Consider the following 19,610-nt stretch of genomic DNA (forward strand, 5'->3'; position numbering starts at 1 on the left):
GCGCCAGGGGCAGGGCGCCGGGGGGGACGGCCAGAGCGCCGGGGGGAGGGCGGCGAGCCCTGCTGTGGCCCGCTCTCCCCGGGGGCCGGAGCGCTGCGCCGCCGCCCCCCTCCAGGTGCCGCCCCAAGCACCAGCTTGGGTGCCTGGTGCCTGGAGCTGGCCCTGCTGGCTGGCACCCCTTCATAGGCTCTCTCTCATGCTGCTGCGTGGAGAGCCACTAGGATGGATCTTCACTTTCTCACGCCAAACCCAGGGGAGAGGAACTGTTGGCAATTTTTAACTCCTGCCCTCCTCCTCTCAAAAGCAGCGGCACAAGCCATCCAATCTCTATCTGCCGCCCTCTGGCTGCTTCTGGCTTCCTCTTTGAGATGGGTATCCACATATCTGGTTCTGTTGGCTTCACTTGTGGTGATTCCTGTCTGATACCTCCAGGGCTAGTTCCGTGGCAGCTTGTCTGCAACAGGTGCTAAGAATATTGAGCACTTTGGCATTCAGTCCTCCTCTTAGCTTCCCTCAGCATACTGAACGATCAAGCTCCAATACAATATGATTTTTAAAATTGCTGGAGCACATAGACACACTACAATTCTAAGAGACACAACAATATTACAAGAGAAGTGGTTCTATATTTAAGTGCCATCCCCCCACAGGAGTTCTTATCTGTCTGCAGAAACCTTAGGCTAAAGGCTTCTTCATGGTGGTTTTGTCACTAAATCCCGTCAGAAGTGTTCTTTAGCAGATAGCAAATCTTCACCCAGGAAGAGGAAAGCTATAAAACATGTTTACAAAACACAAAATCACGATAACAGCAAAAGACAAATCCCCTCCAGAATATCTCATTGTTTAAATTACAACGTCTCTGAAAAGTAGAAATGCTCTTAAAATGGATTTAGAAATATAGAAGTACAGGCACGCAATGTCTATTGACAATTTTAGGCATTGATGTATGTAATGTCCCCACTCCGTTTGAAACTACACTATCACTGTATTATATAAATTGAGTTTCATGGCATTTCATTTCACACTGTTAAGAAAATTCCAAAGTATTTCAATATGTTTGGTTGCCTGGATCACCCCCCTTTTTCCCCATGCATTGATTGTGGTCTTCCTCCCTCCCCTCCCCTGCTCAGATACACACTTTGCCCTGTAGATTGATCTAAAAGTTTCTTTTTATTTTCCCCTATCTGACCTAATTGTTTGCCCTTTCATGACTCCTATTAAAGAAAAAAAAAACACTTCTATTTAACATTATAGCACGTTGGTGATCTCCATCAGTATAATTCAAGGTCAGATGTGTGAGCCCCATACTCCCACTGGTGAACAGTTACTCACAGTTAATAGCAGACTACTCATGTGAGTAACTGCTTACCAGTGGGAAGCGTTCAGTCTTACCAGTACAAATTAGCTGTAATGAGGACACTTGTAGGTGCCTGAATGTGTCATGACATCTGTGTAGGGATATTATGATCCTCACAAGCCATTAGGTCAAGCAGCAATGTAATTATTGCAAGGTAACAACTTAATTTTTTTTAAAAAAATGTCATAATTTCCATCAAAAATTTCAGAGAAGCTGTATGTTCCCACAAAATCTTCCAATTTTGTCAAATCAGCACTTTTCAACTGAAAATTGTTTCAACCAGCTCTAGTAAAACTATTCACACATTTCAGAAATAAATTGAACAAGTGTTACGTTAGATTAAGTCTGACATCTAATTCAGCAGAATGAACTGAAATAAATTACCAAAACCTTATTAACTCCTAACATCTCTGTTGGCTGGGATGACAATAAGAAAGGGTACGTCTCTCTCTATGTGGCTCTCATATGACCACTTCTGGAAAAATTCTGGGCAACTCAGTACAAGAAAGATCCAGATTTTCAATGAAAGTAGAGGAAGTCTCATCACAAGGAGCATTTCAAATCTATGGTAGTCTGGGAAGAGCTCTAGAAATTGTGCAATATGGAATAATCCTGAACTGAAAGGGGGATGGAAGAGGTAATCTATGAAGATTTTACCAATGTAGGAATATGTGCTATAACGAATAGGCAGCGTTTTAAGAAACTGAGCATTAGTAAACATTCTGTGATGCCAGTATTACTTGTTCAGGGTGTTTTTCTCCATCTCACTACCAGGAAGAACCCAAAAGGTTAACAACCAGCAGTCTGTAATCCCTCACCAATGTAGTATTGCCAACCCAAAGTCTTCAAACATCTTCAGTCCAAACTCCCCAAAAATATGAAAATGGCTTAAAATCATGAGTTTTATAAGAATGTAAGAGCTGCCACACTGGGTCCACGTTACCCAGTACCCTGTCTCCAGCAGTGGCCCATACCAGAGCTTCAGGAGGAATGTATAGAATAGGGCAATTATGGAGTGATTCACTCCTGTCTTCCACTCCTAGCTTCTGTTAGTCAGAGGTTTAGGTTCACCCTGAGCATGGGGTTGTGTCCCTAACCATCTTGGCTAATAGCCATTGATGGACCTATCCCCCATGAACCTATCCAGTTCTTTTTTAGAAGCCAGTTATATTTTTGGCCATCACAACATCTCATGGCAATGAGGTCCACAGGTTAGTTGTGTGTTGTGTGAAAAAGTATTTGTATTAAAACTGCTACCTATTAATTTCATTGGGTGACCCCGAGTTTTTGTATTGTGTGAAAGGGTAAATAACACTTCTCTATTTACTTTTTTACACCATTCATTATTTTATAGACCTGTATCATATCCCCTTTTAGTAGTCTTTTTTTTTAAATGGGCAGCCTAATCTTTTTACTATCCCCTCTTACAGAAGCCTTTATGTATCCTTTATCATCTTTTTTTGCCTTTGCCAGGTCCGCTATAGCCACTCTTGATCATCTCTGTTGCCCTTCTCTGAATATTTTCCAATTTCACTACCATCTTTTTGAGATAGTGGTGACCAGAATTAGAGACAGTATTAAAGGTGTGGATGTGCCAATGATTTATATAGTGGCCTTATGATATTTTGTCTAATTTTTTATTCATTTCCTAATAGTTCCTAAATACCATTAGCCTTTTGACTGCTGCTGCGCACTGAATGTAAGTTTTCATAAAACTATCTTGGTGACTCCAAGATCTCTTTGTTGGTGGCAACAGCTAATTTAGAACCCATCATTGTATATGTGCAGTTGAGTTATCTTTTCCAATGTGCATGACTTTATACTTCTTCCAGTGTGCGTTATTTTATACTTATCAACATTGAATTTCATCTGCCATTTTGTTGCCCAGTCACCCAATTTTGTGAGATTACTCTGTAATGCTTTGCAGTCTGCTTTGGATATAACAATCTTGAATAATTTTGTACCCTCTCCATACTTTGCCATTTCAATATTCACCCCATTTTCCAGATAATTAATGAATATATTGAACAGCACTGGTCCCAGTACATATTCCTAAGGGAGCCCACTGTTCACCTCCCTCCATTGTGAAAACTGATTATTTTTTACTACCCTTTCTTTCCTATCTTTCAACTAGTGACTGATCCATGAGCGGACCTTCCCGCTTATCTCATGGCTACTTAGTTCCCATAAGACCCTTTGGTGAGGACCCTGTCAAAGACTTTCTGAAAATCTAAGCACACTATATGGGCTGGATCAGCTTGATCTACATGCTTATTGACTTTATCAAAGAATTCTGATATATTAGTGTGGCATGATTTTCCTTTTCAAAAGCCAAGTTGACTCTACCCCACCAAACTGTGTTTATCTATGTGTCTGAAAATTCTGCTCTTTACTATAATTTCTACCAGAAGTTAGGGTCACCTGCTGGTGATTGCCAGGATCTCCTTTGGAGCATTTTTTAAAAATTGGTGTTACACGTAAGCTACCCTCCAATCATCTGATAAGAGTCTGATTGCAGTGATAGCTTACATACCACAGTTAGTAGCTCTGTAATTTCCTAGATGAGATGCATATAAACTGTTGAGTGAATACCATCTGGTCCCGGTGTCTTATTTAGTTTATCAATTTGTTCTAAAACCTCTTCTATTCACACATCAAATTGGGACGGCACTCCAGATTTGTCACCCAAAAATAATAGGTCTGATGTGAGTACCTCCCTCACATCCTCTGAAGTGAAGACCCATACAAAGAATTCATTTAGCTTTTCTGCCATGGCCATGCCTTCTCTGAGTGCTCTTTTAACACCTAGTCATCTAGTAGCCCCACTACCTTTTTTTGGCAAGCTTCCCGCTTCTGATGTACTTAAACAATTTTTTTTTAAATTACTTTTTTTTGCGTCTTTAGGAAAATTTAAAGATGATATTATAAATAAATGTTGGCTTATTTTTCTTTGAATTCTGTTTTATGAGCCTCTAGGGTACACCCAAGTCACATTTTCAAGGTTTTCTCTGCATTCATAAGGGCCAGAAACTTATTTTTTTTTTTCAAAAAAGAACTAGATAATTTCATGGAGGATAGGTCCATCAATGGCTATTAGCTAGGATGGGTAGGGATGGTGTACCTAGCCTCTGTTTGCCAGAAGCTGGGAATGAGTGACAGGGGATGGATCACTTGATGATTACCTGTTCTTTTCATTCCCCCTGTGGCACCTGGCATTGGCCACTGTCGGAAGACAGGATACTGGGCTAGATGGACCTTTGGTCTGACCCTGTAGGACCATTCTTATGTTCCATTCTTGTTTAGAACAGTCACCAAGAAACTCTCACTATGGTCTGACCCAGTATGGCCGTTCTTATGTTTCTTTTTTAAAAAAATGAAGGCTGAGATTTTCACATAATCACTTGACTCCAGGAGATGGGCCTTTTTAAAAAAAAACTTTCAAGAGTCAGCAATGCTTCCAATATTTGACTGTCCTGAAACTTGATCCTCTACCACCAGTTCTGTTCCTCATTCATCTTTATGATCTGTAATTCTAATACTGTAAAATCAATAAAGATTAGAAAATAAGAATGTGAAATACAGCAGGAGGCTTAAAGTTAGTATGTTCAGGAGACGCAGCAACACCAAAATGTTTTCTTGTATTGTAAACAGCAGCATGGTGAATAGTGTTGACAAATACAAGAATCCATCCTTATCAGAAAAACAAGTCTGCTTTAAAGTTACCAAAGGGTAGTATTCCAGAAGATGTCAGCAGAGTATTAGAAAATAAAACTGTAAAATTCATCCCAGATTCTCAGGACTACAGTATCTAAATATTTCAGTGGTGGAAATTGTTGTATTAAATAGTGATGCTCATGAAGAAGGCTGTGTCTAAAATTATTATTTGCTTCTCTGATCTCATCACTGGTGTCTGCAAAGGAGAGCTGGAGTTCTGTGATTGCACTTTTGATCTAATGAATTAGTTGAAAGGCGATTGAAATATAGTTTGCTGAGAAAATGGCCTTAGAACTTTGCCTTGATAGTTTATTTTTGTAGTAAGTCCATATTGAAGACTGCAGCAGCACTGCCATTGAGGGGATAATCCTGTCAAATGTATGGCTAGATTCAGTGAGACTTACTCACATTGAGTTGTACTTACTCCTTGAGTAGTCCTGTTGATTCCATCACTGTGGCACAGAGAGAAACAGAAGAGCCTGACAGATAATACATTTTATTGAAATTCCTCTGCCTCCTCCAGCCTTATCCTGTTTTTATTGAAGCCTGTAACAAAATTTTTATTGATTCTAACAGAGCTACTCTCAGTGTAAGACACTTTTCAACAGGACATCTTCATCATCTGGACCCATGGAAAAGAAGCCCTTGAGGAATTCCACCATGATTTCAATAATTTCCATCCCACCATCAACCTCAGCCTAGATCAATCCACACAAGCGGTCCATTTCCTGGACACTACTGTGCTAATAAGCGATGGTCACATAAATACCACCCTGTACCGGAAACCTACTGACCGCTACACTTACCTACATGCCTCCAGCTTCCATCCAGGACACACCACACGATCCATTGTCTACAGCCAAGCTCTAAGATATAACCGTATTTGCTCCAATCCCTCAGATAGAGACAAGCACCTACAAGATCTCTATCAAGCATTCTTAAAACTACAATACCCACCTGCTGAAGTGAAAAAACAGATTGACAGAGCCAGACGAGTACCCAGAAGTCACCTCCTACAAGACAGGGCCAACAAAGAAAATAACAGAACACCACTAGCTGTCACCTTCAGCCCCCAACTAAAACCTCTCCAGCGCATCATCAGAGATCTACAACCTATCCTGAAAGATGATCCTTTACTCTCACAGATCTTGGGAGACAGACCTGTCCTCGCTTACAGACAACCCCCCAACCTAAAGCAAATACTCACCAGCAACCACACATCACTGAACAAAAACACTGACCCAGGAACCTATCCTTGTAACAAAGCCCGATGCCAACTCTGTCCACATATCTATTCAAGTGACACCATCATAGGGCCTAATCACATCAGCCATACCATCAGGGGCTCGTTCACCTGCACATCTACCAATGTGATATATGCCATCATGTGCCAGCAATGCCCCTCTGCCATGTACATTGGCCAAACCGGACAGTCTCTACGCAAAAGAATTAATGGACACAAATCTGACATCAGGAATCATAATACTCAAAAACCAGTGGGAGAACACTTTAACCTGTCTGGCCATTCTTTGACAGACCTGCGGGTGGCTATCTTAAAACAGAAAAACTTCAAAAACAGACTCCAACGAGAGACTGCTGAGCTGGAATTGATATGCAAACTAGACACAATCAACTCAGGGTTAAATAGGGATTGGGAATGGCTGAGCCATTACAAACATTGAATCTATCTCCCCTTGTAAGTATTCTCACACTTGCTTCTTATCAAACTGTCTGTACTGGGCTATCTTGATTATCACTTCAAAAGTTTTTTTTCTCTTACTTAATTGGCCTCTCAGAGTTGGTAAGACAACTCCCACCTGTTCATGCTCTCTGTATGTGTGTATATATATCTCCTCAATATATTTCACTCTATATGCATCCGAAGAAGTGGGTTGTAGCCCACGAAAGCTTATGCTCTAATAAATTTGTTAGTCTCTAAGGTGCCACAAGTACTCCTGTTATTTTTGCGGATACAGACTAACACGGCTGCTACTCTGAAACTTTTCAACAGGAGTAAGAATACCAGAATTTGACCTGTTGTGGTTGGGATAAAATAACAGGGGTTGAGCTTGCTCCCATTTAAGCTAATGGGAGCATGAGTATGCCATTAGAGGAAGAAAAAATTAAACAAAGCTGAACGCAGTTTTAAACTATTATATCCATGCCTATGATTCAACTTTCCAGTTCTGTGATGTAGAAGAAATTGTGATTTAATGAATTTTTTGTCAGATTTTTAAGGAAGGTTCTTTTAAGATCTGTAAAGTTCTGGTAACTGTGGGAGTTACAGATCTGACTTAATATGCAATCAGAATTTTTTTAATTTTTATTTTATCAACCTCTTGATACCAATAAAATGCTGGATCAATATAAAAATATTATTCTGCCCGAGAGGCATAATGTCTCCTGAAGCATCCTAGTTATATTAAGGCCACAGTAATTTACAACATCACTTTAAAAAGTGATGGCATGATTGGCTAGTTCTGTTGGCCAGTACATAGTGAAGTGGGTTTTTGTGGGAGGGTCTCTGGTAAGGTACCATCTACTCCACATCCCTCACCATACTTTTTTCAGTGAGTTGCTCCAGGGAGGGAACTACTCAGAAAAACCTCTGCACTCTCCAAATACATGGGCTACTATTCTGATCAGCCCTTATGCAGGCCATGAAAAGAAGGGGGAAGCTTCTTACTCCTTCCAACCATCACAGAGGCTAGGTCTATACTATGAGCTAGGGGTGTGAGTCCCCCTCTCATGTACACACACTCACACTAGCTCTCATTAAGCCAGCATAAGTACAAATAGCCAGGCAAGCATGGGTAGCAACAGCAGAAGCATGGCTCAGCCATGCTGAGTACATACCCACCTGTTTCATGTGAGTTTGTACTTGGCATGGCTCAGCCAGGCCTCTGCTGCTGCTCCCTGTGCTATTGCTACTTATATCTGTGCTAGCACAAGTATATGTACATGAGCAGGGAAACCACACCCCGACACAGTAGTGTATATGTAGGCTCAGAAGCCACATAATGGTGGGAGGCAGGGCTTACAGTCTAGCTCTGTTACAGTATTCTCAACCCCAATTTTTAAAATATGTGAATCCAAAAATCATGAGATTTAAATATATATATATCATTAAAAAAAACTTTTTGGGATGCCTTTGAGCCATGTTTTCAAGCTTTTCTCCCCAGCTATAAAGGCTAATAAATTGTTTGTTAGAAATAAAAGAAAACAAAAGAAAAGAAAAGAAAAGAAAAGAAAAGAAAAGAAAAGAAAAGAAAAGATTTTCACATTCACATAACTCCAGGAGCTGGGGCTTTAAGCAAAACCCTATATATCACAAGACTTGTGATAAAATTGCAGGAGTTAGCAAAACTGATGATATCACTGTTGCCCAATAGATAGGTTTAGAGATTAATTACGGAATGACAATTTAGACTGCAGTGGTTTGAGGGGATTTGGCGTCCAGGTCAGCAACAGTATCAGGATTAATTTCAGAGTGAGAGACCTGATGAGCACTTGAGACACACAGTTTAAACTAATAATGTTTTTCTTTATTAATATTCTTATAAGAAACACAACCATACCCACAAACACTGTACTATAACAAGGGAGAGAAGCAAGATACAGAATGTATAGCACTTGCATTACTTGTCATTGCCAGAAGCTGGGACTGGACAACTGGGGATGGATCACTCAATAAATCGCCCTGTTCTGAGTGGCACCTTTCATAATGGGATACGCTGATGCCCACTGTACTCTATGCGTATTCATAATGGGTGCAACTCCCTCATCTGTGCTTTTCCATCATACTAATATTTTGGTTCCTAACTCCTATAGGCTTATTAGCTATTCTCATACTCACTAGCATTTACACCAATCAGTCACTATAGCATTGGGGTTCAACATCTGCAGGTTTTGCTTACCCTTATTTCTTAGGAATTGCTCGAAATACCGGTAACTGGTATTTTGCAGTTTCTTATTCCATAGTCACCGGCATTTAGCAAAGCTCTTTACTGCAACACTTGATTGGGTGATTTTAGGGTTACTTATCAGTTAGTTACTTGTGTCAACCTTAATAAGGCATTAGGCCTTGATTTGTTTTGCTAAGCTAGCTATCTTACAGGCCTATGGTGCTTGCGTTACCAAATTAATGAATACTATAAAACCTAAATATACCTTATTCCTGGCTACATCAAAGTGTTTTTAGATTGCCGTCATGCCATTTTTCATGTATCTTGGGGTGGGTGGATGTAATTGGGGGGGTGGTCAAGGAAAAGGATTTGTTTACACTAGACAGTTTTTTTACAAAAATAATAATAAAAAGGATCAGTTAGTAGATTTAACCCCACAACAAATCTAAATGAAATAGTTCTCAACCTCTTTAAAGAGATTAATGTGGTCCTGTTTCCTTAAATGAGGAGATAAGCCAGAATCTATCTATTCAAACATGATCAACCTTGTCACTATTTTCCTCCTCAGTGGATTTGTGCAGATTTGACACTCGGAGAGAGATTATGATTTCAGTTTATAAGTATACTGTATATGGAACAATTCCCTGCATCAAAAATGGTCAACAAAGTGACTGCTTATTAGGCTGGAATGAATATGTCCTCAGAGTGTTTCATGTTTAAAGTCCACTACAGTATTTTATATAATTAATCTAACTTACATCCTCCTTTCAGATATTTCAAGTTTTCTCTATTGCTGCCATCTAGGAAATATCACAGCAAAGAGAACTCATATTATGAGCAATTTTATTAGTTGTCGTATATCTCGTTCAAGTTCAGAGTACCCATTTAAGTCATTTGAATGGGTCAAGACTTTGAAGTTTAAATAAGCTCTGGAGAGATGAAAGTATCAAGGATGAACTATAGTTAATGACATTTTCAAGTTCCTACTTCAAGTGTCTTTTACGAGCAGGGAGAACTACAAAGATTTGTCTCTCAGCCACTGGTTTCAGCCTCTGTAATTGAAAATAAAAGTGCAAAGCACTGTAGCATCAAGCATAATTAAGGACGCATGTGAATATATTAAAATTCAAGTATTTGAGGCAGGGACTAATAGGAATCCTATGTGCTACTGCATTACAAATACATAAATAAATACATATTTCTTATTCTATGGCTATCTGTTGCCACTGAGGATTTTGCTCAAATATGGACTACAGAATTTGCCTCATTTGAGATAGTAAATGAATTTATGCTTTTTTAACTATATTAATTTATAAAAATTAGACATTTAATTTCTCTTCTAAGTGAATGGTATAAGGCTGCCATGCAAAGAGAACCAGGAGAAATTACATTGGCTGTACAGTATTGAACAAAAGGAAAACATGCTTTAGTTGTGATTTTTTTGTTTTTGTTTTGAGAAACTGCAGCTGTATGGCTGGCATTCTTGGTTCAGCTATTTTAGTAAGTGATCATTAAGGAGTTTCTGAGAAAATATCACTGCTCTGTGATTTACATTCCTGAATTATGAAACTCAGTTCTTTCCCCCAAATTCTCTGCATTCTGTTCTCCCCCGCCCCCCGCACTTTGCACCAATTTTTTTAAATTATGATCAGAAGAGGCACATCATAAGGCACGTTATTTCTACAAAACCTGTAGGGAACATGCCTGGCCCAGGGCCAGCCTTACGGGTGAGCCCGGGCTGCCATGGTCGGGGGGGGAGGGCTCCGTGGTCAAGAGACAAGGAGTGGGGTGGGCCTGGGGTGAAAGGCCACAGAAGGGAACTCAGGGCAATGGGGTGAGGAGAGGCAGCGAAGTCCAGGGACAATGGGGGTGGGGAGCCTGGGGAGGCAGTGAAGGCCAGGAGCAATGAGAACGTTGGGAGGAGTCCAGGGAGGCAGCAGGGGCCAGGGGCACCAAAATACAAGTTTACCCAGGGTGTCACTTTCCCTAAAGCCCACACTGCCTGGCTAGGGTTGCCAACTTTCAAATTGCACAAAACTGAGCATCCTGCCCCGCCCCTTCTCTGAGGCCCTGCCCTCACTCACTCCAGCCCCCGCTCCCTCCGTTGCTCATTCTCCCCCACCCTCACTCAGTTTAATTAGGCTGGGACAAGGGATTGGGGTGTGGGAGGGGGTAAGGGCTCCATCTGGGGGTGTGGGCTCTGGAGTGGGGCCAGAAATGAGGGGTTCAAGGTGCAGGAGGGGGCTCCGGGCTGGAGCACACTTTGAAGTGTAGGAGGGGGTGCAGGCTCCTGCTGGGGGTGTGGGCTCTGGGGTGGAGACATAGATGAGGAGTTTGGGGTGCAGGAGGGGCTCTGGGCTGGGGCTGAGGGGTTTGGAGTGTGGGAAGGGGCTCAGGGCTGGGGCAGGGTTTGGAGTGCGGGTCGGGGTGCAGGGTCTGAGAGGGAGTTAGGGTGCAGGATGGGGTTCCAACCTGGGGAAGGGGTTTTGGGGTCCAGGGTCTGGCTGGGCAGTGCTTACCTTAGGCAGCTCACAGTCAGTGGTGCAACAGGGCTAAGGCAGGCTCCCTGCCTGCCCTGGTTCTGTACTGCTCCCAGAAACAGCCGCCATGTCCGGTACCTAGGCACAGGCATGGCCAGGTGGATCAGGGCATGCGCCACCACCGCAGCTCCCATTGGTCACAGTTCCTGGCCAATGGGAGCTGTGGAGCTGGCACTGGGGGTATGGGCAGCACACGGAGCTTCCCTGGTTGCTCCTGTGCCTAGGTGCCAGAGATGCCGGCCACTTCCAGGGAGCTGCACAGAGCCAGGGCAGGCGGGAAGCCTGCCTTAGCCCCACTGCGCTGCTGATTGGACTTTTAACGGCCCAGTCACCGGTGCTGACCAGAGCCAACGAGCTCCCTTTTTGACCAGGCGTTCTGGTTGAAAACCAGACACCTGGCAACCCTATGCCTGGCTCTTTCACAAACATTTGTGTAATAGATTTTCTTAAAGCTGTAGGCAAATCACACATGAGGTAAAAAGAAAATTATGCCTAATTCTGTCATGTTTCTGGGGGGATTCCATCTAATAATATACCTTTAGTGATACATTGGACTAGATATGTCTGTGCAGTACCTGGCACAATGGGGCACTAACCTAGCTGGTCTTTAGATGGTACTGAAATATAAATGTTAAATAATAATAGTAAGAGGAATTTTAAGTATTCAGACTGTTAAAATATTGGAAGCTTCACACAAAATGGTCTTACCTCTTGATAAAAGATATATTTTTTTCTAAATGAAGACTGACAATTATTGTGTTTTCTATACTTTTAAAAAACAAAGAACCAGAGGCCAAATTGTCCCCTCCCATTGATAGACCCAAAGAAAAGGAAGAAGGTCTCCAGAAGTTTTAGCAGGGTTGAGTTTGCAGAGTTTCTTTCTAGTCTTCTCTTTTAAGGGGATGAACTTTAGAGGGTCAATAAGGGACGTGGAACAAGGTAGAAAAAGACATGGTCTCTCAATCATGTCTCTGTTATGTTCATGGCATACACACAGATAAATAAGATAAAAATACAGAAATACTCTTGCTGGAAGGTTCCAACATAACACTATTTTATTTCTTAGAATTTGGAATAGCATGCAAGAACCCAGCTAGGAATATACTCATAATGACATGAATGAAGTACTCCTCCAATTTGTAAGCAGATTTCAACACTTCAGCATCCCTAAACTAGAAGTGTGTGTGGAGGCACAAAGAGGGGCACAATTTAGGTATTGTGGGCCTGATATTTTTGCAGAGTAACGTAACTCAAACTTCCTTTTTTACTTTCACTTTTGCATCCGCAAATTATTTGCAGGCACCAGAGAGGTCAACATAAATTTTGGGTTTTAAAAACACAGGACCCTGAAATGTAAGAGCTAGATGAATCTATAGTAGTTGGAAGTAGAGGTCAAGCAAAGCACTTAAATGTGAATGAAACTTTAAGCATTTAAGTAGTCCCTTTGACCTCAGAGGCATTACTCCTGTGTTTAAAATTACTCACATGTTTAAGTACTTTGCTAAATTGGGGCTAAAGCTATGCTAACGGTGGCATATGAGTAAAATTGAAGAGTAGTTTTACTGAACTAATTTTACAGAGGAAAATCTGGATTGGGATTCTAGCTTTCTAAAACTAAATTATAATTTTTCTGAAGTATGTGAATTTCTATGGCTTTTGAAAATCCCTTAGAAACTCAAACAATTAAGATTAGTTTGAGAAGAGAAAATTAGTTGAATTATAATTAAACCTTTTTCTATTGTGAAAACACTGACATCAGTAGTTTAAATGGAACAGGGAGAGGTTCATATAAACATATCCATGCTCCACTAGTTGGAAATTAAAGATGTAGTTCACAGTTAATCTGGTAATTGTCTTTTCTTCAAGCAAAGCTTTATAAAAGAAAACCTAAAGAGGACTAACACTTCTAATCACTGACTTCATGTTAATCTTTGTGTCTGTTATTGATGTCTGTTTGTCACAGTGCTGTATATTGCAGTTAGTGTGATAATATTCTATTAAGTGGCTGTCATTTTACTCAATATTATGGTGCATAGATTTTGATGTGTAATCACTGCAGACCTTTCATTGTAGATAATTTTGTACTTTAGTATTTCTCTAACATTAAGATTTCTTGCAATAACACCACAGTAAGAATTTAATACAATGTTGAATCCTTTCTAAGGAATGGGCTCTGATAACCTCTTATTCCATGAATACTCTCACTGACCTGCCCCTTGAGTAAGGTGCTACTCAATATTGGTAAGTGTAGGAGAATCTGGCCCATAGACGGTATTACCTACAAACTGCAATCAGATGATATTTTTAGTCCTGATTTATGATTAGTCCTGCTAGTTAAGCAAATATGATTAGTGATGTCCCACAACCATGGTTCTTATTTGATAAATCTAGAGTCAGAGATCAAGGAGAAACAAGAAGTGTTAATGAATTGTGTGAGTATAAAACACAGTCTTAGTGCTTGTGATTGTCTACCTCTAATGGGTTTCCCCAGTAAGCCTTATTTACTCCAGGAGATACAAGCTGGCATTTGGTTGTAAAGGTGATGGATTCAACCTTCACTGACAATCATGGTGTCTGTATGTCTGTGACCCAGTTTGTTACCTTAGCAACAGCGTCAGGGAAATGTGGACATTTTGCACCTTTTGGATTAAATGAAATTGTCATTTGAATAATAATTGATTTTATTTAATAAAGAAAAGCATGGCTTGCAACTTTCCTACTGCAATTCCCAATGAATAAAGTCATGAATAATCTATGCAATTCTGGCAAAACTCAAGCATGTGTGTGTGTGTGTGTGTGTGTGTGTGTGTGTGTGAGACCGCTGAAGTCACTTTGTACTGGTGTGTTTTTTCAAATATTCAGCAGTTACACCCATTTATTCCAGTGCTGAATTTGGCCCTTGTATTGAATCAGCTCCTTAACTAGGGTAAATCACCATAGCTCCATTTAAGTCAATTGAACTTTGTTAATGTACACAAATTAAGGATCTGGCCAAATCTTTCAAGATGTAGGTATGTGTCAGAAAGGTTTGTGTGGAGGAGTTCTCTTTTAAGGAGATGTAGACTGTCTTTATATCACATTAAAGAGTAATTAAAATAAACAATATTGCTGGCATTTTAATTTAAAAAATCTGGATAACCTAAGCAAATGCATAAATACTTGTTGATCGAACATACTAAACTTGTATGAGGAAATTCCATCCTTTCATACCAGAAGGTTAACTACACATCACGTACTTCAGCACCAAACAAAATGTCTCCTATAATTGCAACCCACCAAGTAGTGCACATAGCTAGCCTATATAACCATTAGCTCTTATTGCTGATATCACTATGATATCTACCTCTTTCCCTCCTATTGTTTGTTACTCGCAATTGCTGTGTCTTGTCTTAAATTAGTGCCTGCAAATGTTTTAACCGACATGTGTACCCAGAAGGAGTAGCATTGACCTCAGAAGGGCTCCAAACCGATATGAAGCTTAGCCCTCAAAGCATTACTTGCAGGACTGAGATACAGGGCCTGATATAATGCCCACTGAAATCAATGAGTCATTCCACTATCTTCAATGAGATCCTTAGATTGCAAGTTCTATGGGAAGGGGCTCATCTTACTGTGTGTGTACAGCCCCTAACACAATAGGAGCCCATTCTTGACAGGGGCTTTTAGATACTACTCCAGTACAAATAATAGATAATATTTCTTATTCATTACAACCCAATATCATTTTCCCTAATACTGCTTTCTACAGTAACTAGCACCCACTTATTGTGAAGCTATACTGGACAATATATTACCATTCATTTATCTATGTTAAATCTGTATGTTTCATTATTAGTAATATAGTATTCTGCCTCCATGATCATGTATAATATAAAATCCACATCCCGATACCTATTATTAATACAAAGCAAAACACAGTCATTGTAGTTAATGGTGCTAAAACTTTTTTCACCCTAAAGCCAGCTATGATTTCTTGTTGCAACCTACTCAAATGCCATGCCATCTTATGGCTGGAGAGGATCGCAGGAATGGGATAATGGCAGGAATGTATATCTCTTTGAGTGCCAATGGCTGAGGCTGTTGTTGGGAGGTGGAAGTGGCAGGAAGAGGATTCTGGGTGGTGCTGGGAAGGAAAGGATTAGCAGTGTCAGAAGCAGTGGAGGGAGGGAAAGAGTGAGTTGCTTCTTTTCATCTCCAGCACTTCCTCCCTTTGGGTCCTACCATCCATGGGATTAGGTGGCTTTCTTCTTTTCAGCTCCTGAGGTCAGACCCAGAAGGAAGCTACTTGAGACTCACATGTATGTTGTGCCTCATAAGCAAGAAGTCCTGTTCTAACACCATACAAACAAACCTGACCCTTGTTTTTATTTTCCTCATAAACTATGCCACTTTCAGGATGGGTCCCCTTTTTTATACGAAATACTGTTTTGGGGGGTCAGTATCATTTGAAACTTGTCATTGACTTATGCTTTAAACAAGTGAACTCACTGTGGTGAAAATCATCAGAGTAAAGTTGTTTTATAGGCTTGTTTGCAGAATAGAAGTTGCATCTACAACATGTCAGCGTTTCACAGTATAACTCTGTGGTACTAGAGAGAGCTATTTTGCTAGTCTGCATTGCAAAGGGACAATTCGTTGAACCATTTATTTAGATGATTATGCCTCAAAATTTAATATAAATGGGAAAAAAGAATATGATCATAGTTACTAGACAGCTGTTAAAACGTTCCCAAAACACTTGTGGGGTGGGAGGAAGAAGAATAATTTTCTTTTATAAAATGTGAGTAAAAGAAAAAAAAATTACGAAAGGGTGGGAGAGAGGTAAGCTCTGATCCTGCAACTAGGTCCTTGAAGGCACAAGAGTCCTTCCGTTATGGGTTTAATCCACAGCAAGCCATCTGTCAGTCTGTCCATGCACATTATAATGCTTAAGGCCCTGATCCTGCAACTGAGTCTGTGTAGCTGGACCCTCAGGCCTATGTAGAGTCACTTGCAAAATCAGGGCCTAAATGTGTTACTTGTGAGAACTTCACACTTATTGCCTCTAATTGAACCAAGTTGGGGACTTTTGTAAGTGGATCCAATTTCACTGACTTCGAGAGTGGATTGATTTCAGTGAAGTTGTACCCACTTACACCAGGTCTGAATTTGGCCCATTAATTTTTTTCCTTCCATGGTCATTTAATCATTAAATATATCTAAGTGTACCTTATATTGTAAACGAAAGAAATATATAAGCATTTATAAGTGCACCATGGAATGAGTGTATTGATGGAAAATTTACTGCACCATGTCCAAATATTACTCGCATCATAATAATATATTCTCTTGTTGACCTGTAGCACAGGATGTTGGCAGATCATCTGAGTATAATATGAAAGATAAAGGCTGCTTTAATAACCAGTTTTATTCATTTTAATGTATTGTTTGCTAACTGCAGAAGCAAAAAAGTAGATAAAAACAGTGTAAAATACACTCAACAGATGCTAAGTAGTGTTTTGTCATGCTTTATTATTTTATTTTACCCTGTAGTGTGCCTGGAGATTGCATCTTAAAAGCTGAAACACTGGCTTATCCAGCAGGTACATTCACAATTGGTCAACAAAGTCCCAGAAGATCTTTTGGAAAAGGAAATGGAAGCTTTTTAGCTAGTAGAATAAAATAACACAATCACTGAGTAGTTTAGAGGTAACTCTTTTTGCTGAAGCTACCATTAATGCTAGAGAGCTCTGAAATTTACAATTTGTTGTCACAGATTTTCACTCAAATATCTTCACTATTACACAAGTTCATACTCCCTTAATTTGTAGTCCAGAAGTGATTTGGACAAAATGGTAATTTTCCATATCTAACGTAATGATTTTAAAGTCTGATATTATCACAGTGCACCAGGGAAAGAAGCAAATGCCAGTTTAATTGGAAAGGGATATCTTTTTCTTTTTAACGATATTAAGTTCTCATTTTCAGCATTGATAGGACTTTAAACCTGTGATTGGCGCAGAAGAGAGTATTCTGGGATTTGGCCCATTGGGAATTTGGAAAAAAATATCTGTGGGTGCTTCCCCAATTGAAAGCAGCTTAGAGATTTGAAATATTTCAAGTAGTTCCAAGGGAGATAGATTAGTGGTCAGCGTGTTTCTCACAATATTTTTTTTTGCACAGCACTAGCACAAGTATAGTGAGTGCATTAGAGCTGGGAGAACTATTCAGTACTAGATACTGTTCTTTATACTATACTCTATACAATTTATACTATACTATATACAATTTCAGACTGGAAATAAGACATACATTTTTAACAGTGAGTGTAATTAACCATTGGAACACTTTGCGAAGGTTTGTGGTGGATTCTCCATCTGGCAATTTTAAAATCAGGACTAGATGTTTTTCTAAAAGATGTGCTCTAGGAATTATTTTGGGGAATTCTATGGCCAATGTTACTCAGGAGGTCAGACTAGATCAGGGGCCGGCAACCTTTGGCACGCGGCTCACCAGGGTAAGCACCTTGGCGGGCCGGGCAGGTTTGTTTACCTGTCGCATCCGCAGGTTTGGCCGATCGCGGCTCCCACTGGTCGCGGTTCGCCTTCCCAGGCCAATGGAGGCGGCGGGAAGGGCGCGGGCCGAGGGATGTGCTGGCCGCGGCTTCCCGCAGCCCCCATTGGCCTGGGACGGTGAACCGCAGCCAGTGGGAGACGCGATTGGCCGAACCTGAGGACGCAGCAGGTAAACAAAGCGGCCTGGCACGCTAGGGTGCTTACCCTAGCAGGCCGCATGCCAGAGGTTACCAACCCCTGGACTAGATGATCAATGATCCCTTCTGGCCTTAGAATCTATGATTCCTTAATTTAGCCCTTTTCTCTGTGAATGAAATATCTGAGATCAAAATTTAGGGGATGGGTTTGTTTGTTGTCCTTTAAGAAAATGTTTATTTAAGATTGTTCAGACATTTAGGCACACATATTTTGCCCTATGGATTCTTCACAAAGCAGTTGCTTCTGTTATGCCTTTTATTAGTCATTATTCATAGTGTGTGCTTCATCTGTTAAATCCATGGTATTTCTTCCCCCACCCCTTCTCCCCGATCCAGAGAAGCTCTCATTGACTTCAAGTAGTGGTCCTAATGGTTGGGGGGGGGGAAATAAATAGGGAGGGGGAAATCAAATTGACTTCAAGATGGCCGTGCTAACCTTTCTGATACAAACCTCCAAGCAAATTACAAGATTTTTGTTTTCTGTCAACATCCTTGCGGAAGATATAAATGTAATTTTATGAATGTTTACAGAAAATGACTAAAAAGAGTCAGACTTGCTGTTGTGAGTAGGCACTTTTTATTTATTTATTTTGCAGAAGCTGCAGTGTTTCCCACACTCTACAAAGTGCTTCAGGAGGAAAAGTTTTATATATAAATGTAAATTATTATTATCATTGCAGTAGCAGCCAGAGACTTCAAATAGATTTTCCTCCCCGCCCCCATTGTACCCACATATAGTATAGTAAGTGACAGTCCTTATTTTACAATCCACAGATGAAACAAACAAGTGTGTAATGGGAAGGGAGGACTAGCTAAGAGGAACAATAGAATGCTTTAGCACAGACTATCCCTGTGCACAATTCACAGATGTAATCAGTAGAAATCAGGCTAGGTCTACATTGGGGGGGGGGAATCGATTTAAGATCTCAAATTCAGCTACGCGAATAGCGTAGCTGAATTCGACATATCCTATTCGACTTACCCCACTGTGAGGATGGCGGAAAATCGACCGCTGCGGCTCCCCCGTCGACAGCACTTACTCCTCCTGACGAGGTGGGAGTACGCGGGTCGATTCGGGGATCGATTTAGCTGTCTAGATGAGACGCGATAAATCGATCCCCGAGAGATCGATTTCTACCCACCAATCCGGGCAGGTAGTGTAGACTAGCCCATAGTATTCAAAACTCACCACTTGTCTAGTTGTCAAAAGCAGGCCTGACAACTCTATACTGGTTTCCCATTAGAATGAGTTTTCAGACACATCTAAGGGTGTGTGGGATAATCCCATCAGGGTGAGGGAAGCACTACATTAATTGATATTGGGTTGAGGGGTGCATAATTAA

Source organism: Terrapene carolina, unplaced genomic scaffold (assembly GCF_002925995.2).
Source record: "Terrapene carolina triunguis isolate 2854851 unplaced genomic scaffold, T_m_triunguis-2.0 Scaffold18, whole genome shotgun sequence".
In the NCBI taxonomy this organism is placed as follows: Eukaryota; Metazoa; Chordata; order Testudines; family Emydidae; genus Terrapene; species Terrapene triunguis.